The sequence below is a fragment of the Nuphar pumila genome, chromosome 1 (genome assembly GCF_984573655.1).
Source record: "Nuphar pumila chromosome 1, dmNupPumi1.hap1.1, whole genome shotgun sequence".
Taxonomy (NCBI): Eukaryota; Viridiplantae; Streptophyta; class Magnoliopsida; order Nymphaeales; family Nymphaeaceae; genus Nuphar; species Nuphar pumila.
The window spans coordinates 178,479,052-178,486,559 of NC_143249.1; positions in this window are offsets into that span (position 1 = coordinate 178,479,052).

A 7,508-nucleotide genomic window follows, 5' to 3' on the forward strand; every position below is an offset into this window, starting at 1 on the left:
GGAAATAGAACTTTAAAATTAGCTGGGTAATCTACTGCCTAACTCCGCCTGTGTATAATTGTTTAGTTATACATTGCCGGTCCCAAGCCCGGATAAAGGAGAAGGGTTGTGGTAGGACAGTGACAGCCAGCATAAAAACTTAGTCATACCCTATGAATATGAACCAATATGAGAATTTCGTTGGGGCGTTCCCTACTGAGCGACGCATTGTACTCTATAGGCCCGAAGGCAGTGATAAATGGGCAAGGGTTGCTAGGTCGTCGCCCAGAAACGACGTGTCACACCGGCGCCCGGGTGTGGTGTCAAATAGGCAAGGGTTCCCTCACCTTGTTGAACGGGTGGAGGTAAAGAAGTTAGTCCAAGACCATAAAATTAGGTTAGCCACTTGGAACATAGGGTCTTTTACTGGTAAGTTGGTAGAGTCAGTAGATGTTATGTGTAGGAGAAAAATTGATATTTTATGTCTACAAGAGACCAAATGGGTAGGTGAGAAAGCAAAAGTGATAGAACCTTGGGGATATAAGATTTGGTATACAGGAATAAATATGAATAGGAATGGAGTAGGGATTGTTATGAGTCGTGAGTTTATAGATAATGTAGTTGAGGTCCGTAGGAAGGGTGATAGAATTTTAGAATTTTACTTATTAAATTAGTATTAGGTACGGATATTATTAATATTATTAGTGTTTATGCACCTTAAGTAGGTTTAGATGATTCCATTAAGCATCAATTTTGGAAAGATTTAGATGGAGTAGTACAAGGGATATCTTATTGGAGAAAAGCTCTTCATCGGCGGTGACCTTAATGGACATGTAGACATTAGTAGGGATGAATTTGAGAGTATCCATGGAGGCTATTGTTAAAATGTACACTCAAAATCAATATTGTAAGTATAAATATATATACTTATATACATAGAGATACGTATACATATATTATATGTATACGTATCTCTATATATAAGTATACATATTTATACATTTTTATCCTTTTTTTACCTGAAAGGGTATTTTTGTCATTTTACATTTTGCGCATATTCCATTTGGAATATGCTGTAATTTTTCCATTATTTTTGTAATTCTTTTAATTTTTATTTTTTTCTTTTTTGCACTCTCAAAAAGTGCATTGGGGGTCTCCCCAATAGAGTCGTTGGGGAGCCCCCAACGGTCACAATTGTGACCGTTGGGAGCTCCCCAACGACTCCTTTGGGGAGCCCCCTCTTGCCTCCTTCCTTCTTGTATAAATAGGGGTGTTCCCCCTTTGTATTTTCCTAAGCTTGAGAGACTCAAGCATTTGCTTTTTATAAAGTACATCATTATTGCATGTTTATTATTTATACGCTTTTTGCGTATTTTGTTCAAGTGTTGTGAGAGTGCTTTTGTGCACTTCTTTTTCAAAGTATTTGTGTGTATATGCGTATTGTCTCTTCGTAGACAATTTCACATGGTATCAGAGCTCGATTGGTGATCAAGGATCGTGGGATTCTTCTTTTTTCAAGTGCCTCGAAAACCGTGCCTTCGGATTCTTAGAAGTAGAAGTGGTGGATCTCGCTTCTCAAATATTTTAGAAGGATCTTGTGCAAGCTAGAAGTTGAAGCATTGTGTTGGTACGCCCCCCTCTCCTTTTCTTTTCTCCATAATGGGTGAAAAAAAGTCTCACTTCGCGCTTGGCTTCAAGTTGAATGGGACCAACTACCATATTTGGGCCGGGAACATGGAGGCTCACATAAAAGGTAAAGGATTATGGGGTTATGTGCAAGGTTAAATTCCGGAACCGGAACCCAAAATAACCATGATGGACGGAAATGAAATCAAGATTCTTGAGGGAGAAGAAAGGATCAAAGCTCTTGAAGAATACTCCAAGAAGCACGACGAATGGGAGATGAAAAACTTCAAGATTCTTTCTTGGTTCTTCGCATCCGTCGAAACAAAGATTAATGCCAACATTATCAAGTTCAAGAAAGCATCGGAAGCTTGGCATTATCTCGAAAAAATGTATACATCAAGAGATCTTTCCCATAAGTATTACCTTCAAAAGAAGGCTCTCTCCCTTACTCAAGGTGAAATGTCCATTAGAGAATATTATGCCGACCTCTCCTCCATTTGGGATGAGCTTTCCATGCTTGAACCAAAATGGAGTGGAGAGGCAATTGAACTCCGCCACAAGCATCTTGAAGAAGATCGGTTCTTCAATTTTTTGAATGGGTTAAGACCGGAATTTGAGCAAATAAGGTCATCACTTCTATCCTCATTTACCCCTCCATCTCTTGAAGATGTTCTCACCAAATTAAGTGGTGAGGAAACTCGTATGAGTTTATGTAAACAAGGACCAAATGTTCTTGTGGTTCCTTGTAATCATGAAGAAAACAATGAGGTTAATGCCGTATCAAGACCCGGAAATAATGTAAAGACCTATCGTCCTCCTCATTTTAAATTCCAAAATCAAGGAGGAGATGGTGGACAAAGAGGAAAGAGGGACTATAGCAAGACTATTTGTCACTTTTGTAAGGAACCGGGGCATATCAAGCCCGTATGTCCCAAATGGAAGAAACTTCTAGCTATGGCCACCACCGGTGTACCACAAAAGGAAGAAGCCTCATCAAGTGGGTCACTCTCGTTGAATCAAATTGTGGAGGCTCTTCAACCTCTTCTCAAGGGAGCTACATCCGGCGCCGCCGTGTCTACCTCTTCCATTCCAGGTAAAGTCTCTTGGCTTTTGGACTCAGGTGCATCTTTTCATATGTCCCCAAACATGTTTTCACTTTCCGATTTTTCAAAACATGCTTCTCCATCTTTTGTTTCCACTGCGGATGGAACCGCTCTTGAAATTAAAGAAATAGGTAATTTTGAAACTCAAGATTTTTTCATTCCAAAAATTAGATTTATACCTAAACTTAACTTAAACCTTCTCTCTGTTTTCTCAACTCTCGGACCATGGCTGCGATATTAAATTTTCATATGACAAATGCTTAATACAGGATCGCCGGTCCGGGAAATTGATTGGGGAAGGCTTTAGAAAAGGAGACTTATACTATATGGAATCTCTCCAAGTTCCAAAATCTTTTTGTAATGTTGCCAGGATCAAAGATATAAACATATGGCACAAAAGACTTGGTCATCCTAATGTCACCAAGTTATCTTATCTACATTTTGCAAAGGATCTATGTAAAAGTTCTTTTTCCTGTAATGATTGTATTCTCGGAAAAATGCAAAGTTTACCTTTTGAGCAAAGAACTATGTTCTCATCTAAAACCTTCGAAATTGTTCATTCCGATGTTTGGGGACCCGCACATGTTGTCTCAAAAGGAGGCTTCTCTTACTATGTTATCTTTGTGGATGATTTCTCCAAGTATTCATGGATATATTTCCTAAAACACAAACATGAAGTTTTTACATGTTTTAAAACCTTCCACTCAATGATTAAGAATCAATTCAATAGTAATATAAAGATTTTTAGAAGTGACTCTGGAGGAGAATATCTATCCAACCAATTTAAAACATATCTTGAGGATCACAGAATTATTCACCAAAGGTCTTGTCCTAAAACCCCTCAACAGAATGGTTTGGCCGAAAGAAAACATAGGCACATCATTGAGACCACTAGGACCCTGCTTATTTCTCAAAACATTCCTAAAAACTTTTGGGCTGAAGCAGCCCTCGCTGCTGTTTATCTGATAAATCGCTTACCCTCTAGGATATTAGGAAAAATATCCCCTTTTGAGATACTATATAAACTTGAGCCTGATTATAATAGGTTACGTGTTTTTGGGTGTAAATGTTTTATACTTACGGATAAAAACGACAAGCTCTCTCCCAAAGCTATCCCCTGCGTCTTTCTTGGGTATTCCGAAACTCAAAAAGGGTTTCGTTGCTATGATCTTCGAGATGATAAGTTATATGTTTCTAGAAATGTAACGTTTTTAGAAAATGAGAGTGGTTTTGAAAAAAATGTTTCTCAACAAGAAAATTTTGATTACTCATTTCTTTTTGATTTATTGGCTAGTAACGATGATGTATCTAGTGATGATGATGTATCATCAAACCACGATGAGGATGGTAATGTTGAAGAACATAAGCCTCTCAATGATCAAGAAAATAGGATTTCAAGTGATCCGATAACCTACTCCCGTAGAAACCAAGACACCTTTAGAAGTGCCATTGACCAATATAGTGAGCTTGTTCTTACTCTCGATCACCGAAGATCTGAGAGAAATAGGAGACCGCCAACTCGGTTTGTCTCTTTTGATTCCTTTTCACCCCGGTATAGGGCTTGTCTTAGTGCCATTCATTCTTATTTTGAGCCAAGGAATTTTGAAGAAGCTAAAAAATGTATAGAATGGCAAGAAGCCATGCGGAATGAACTTAGTGCTCTAAAAAGGGCTGAAACTTGGGATTTCCAAACTCTACCCATGGGAAAGAAAACTATAGGTTGTTGATGGGTTTTTAAAGTTAAAACTAAAAGCGACGGATCCCTCGAAAGGTATAAAGCTCGCTTAGTTGCTAAAGGGTATGGGCAAGAGTATGGAATTGATTATGAAGAAACTTTTGCTCCTGTAGCCCGAATGGTTACAGTTAGATGTCTCATTACTATTGCATCTATTAAAAATTGGAACATTTTTCAAATGGATGTGAAAAATGCTTTTTTAAATGGTGATCTTAACGAAGAAGTATATATGGATGCCCCACCAGGCATGAAGATTCCTGAAAATAAAGTTCTTCGTCTTCGAAAGGCTCTTTATGGATTGAAACAGGCTCCCAAAGCCTGGTATGATAGATTTACCAGTGTAATGTTGGAAAATGGTTTCTTCTCATGCTATCCTGACACTGCTCTATTTACTAAGAAATCTAAAGCAGGGATTGTAATATTATTGCTCTATGTTGATGATATGTTAATTACAGGTGATGATGTTCAAGGAGTCAAGGGTATTAAGTCCGTCTTGACTTCAAAATTTGAGATGTCAGACTTGGGTTTTCTGACATATTTTCTTGGAATTGAGGTTGCTTATTCGCAACGTGGTTATTTTTTATCTCAGTCTAAACTTGCTTGTGAGATTATTGACAGATCCGGGATTTCTGATGACAAAGTATGCGAAACTCCTGAAGTTGTGGGAGCAAAAATGAAAATTGACGATGGTGTTCCTTTAACCGATCCTACCTCTTACAGGCAGCTGATAGGTTCGTTAATGTATCTTAGTATTACTAGACCTGACTTATCACATGCTATACACATCGCCAGTCAGTTTCAGCACGCTCCCACAACCGTTCATATGAGTGTTGTTCTTCGCATCGTCAGATACTTGAAGGGCACAATAAATAAGGGAGTATTTCTATCTTCTTCTTCTGATTTAAAATTACTTGCTTATACTGACTCAGATTGGGGAGGTGACCCTAGTAATCGTCACTCCACCACTGGTTTTTGTGTTTTCCTAGGTGAATCTTTGATTTCATGGCGGTGTAAAAAGCAACAGAAAGTCTCTTTGTCATCCACTGAAGCCGAATACAGAGCCATGGCATCCACTACCATGGAAATTGTATGGATTCGACAACTTTTGGAAGATATGGGAGTACTTATCCGCGAACCAACAAAGTTGTGCTGTGACAATAAAAGTGCAATCTATATTGCCAAAAATCACACCTTTCACGAGCGAACAAAGCATATAGAGATGGACTGCCATTATGTCAGAGAAGAATACTTGAAGAAGGTCATTGATCTACCATACGTCACGTCTGAGTATCAACTTGCGGACTTCTTCACAAAAGCTCTTTGTTCGCCTAGATTTCATTTCCTTCTGGACAAACTTGCGGTTATCACACCGTAAGTTTGAGGGGGGGTGTTAAAATGTACACTCAAAATCAATATTGTAAGTATAAATATATATACTTATATACATAGAGATACGTATACATATATTATATGTATACGTATCTCTATATATAAGTATATATATTTATACATTTTTATCCTTTTTTTATCCGAAAGGGTATTTTTGTCATTTTACATTTTGCGCATATTCCATTTGGAATATGCTGTAATTTTTCCATTATTTTTGTAATTCTTTTAATTTTTATTTTTTTCTTTTTTGCACTCTCAAAAAGTGCATTGGGGGTCTCCCCAATAGAGTCGTTGGGGAGCCCCCAACGGTCACAATTGTGACCGTTGGGAGCTCCCCAACGACTCCTTTGGGGAGCCCCCTCTTGCCTCCTTCCTTCTTGTATAAATAGGGGTGTTCCCCCTTTGTATTTTCCTAAGCTTGAGAGACTCAAGCATTTGCTTTTTATAAAGTACATGCATTATTGCATGTTTATTATTTATACGCTTTTTGCGTATTTTGTTCAAGTGTTGTGAGAGTGCTTTTGTGCACTTCTTTTTCAAAGTATTTGTGCGTATATGCGTATTGTCTCTTCGTAGACAATTTCACAGCTATGGTATAGGAGAAAGAAACGAAAGTGGAGAAAGGATTTTAGATTATGATCTTAGCAAATACTTGGTTTAGGAAGAGAGAGTCTCACCTAGTAACATTTAAAAGTGGGGTTAATACGAGTCAGATAGATTTTTTCCTACTTAGAAAGAGAGATAGGGGTTGTTGCATCGATTGTAAGGTTATACCGGGAGAAAGTGTAGCTACACAACATAGAGTCTTAATTTTAGATCTTAGAATTAGACAATGCCGCAAAATGGATAGACATATGATAGATTCTAGAATTAAGTGGTGGGCACAGAAAGGAGATAAACAATGAATGTTTGTAGAGCAGATAGTTAAGGAAGCTGATTGGTGTCTCGAGGAGGATTCATAATCAATGTGGAATAAGATAGCGGATGACATGAGAAAGGTGGCTAAGGAGGTATTAGGTGAGTCTAAAGGTGGTGCACCGCTAGGTAAGGATACATCATGGTAGAACGAGGATGTCAAATTAGCTATTAAGGTTAAAAGAGAGTGTTATCGAAATCTAAGAGTCGTGATAATGAGAATTTGGAAAAGTATATGATAGCAAAAAAGGAAGCTAAAAAAGTAGTTCGAAACGCGAGGGATAAGGTATATAAGGAGGTTTATGATAAGTTGGATACCAAAGAGGGCGAGAAGGATATGTATAGGCTTGCAAAGATGAGAGATAGAAAATCGAGGGATCTGGGTATGGTTAGATGCATCAAAGATGAAACGCAAAGGGTTTTAGTCAAAGATGAGGAGATTAAGGAGATATAGAAAGATTATTTTGATAAGCTATTTAATGGAAGTCATGCACAGGATGTTGGAGACTTTTCCATTCCTTTTCATAAGATAAATCGTGATTTCATGCGCAAGATTCAAAAGAAATAAATTGCAGAGGCTTTGAAGAAAATGAAATCAAGAAGGGCAGTTGGCCCAGATGGTATACCTATCGAGGCTTGGAAATGCTTGGGAGAGAAAGGTTTAGAATGGTTGACAAATCTTTTTAACAAGATTTGGCGGACAAATAAGATGCCTAATGAGTATAGGAAGAGTACTTTGGGGCCTCTATATAAGAATAAAG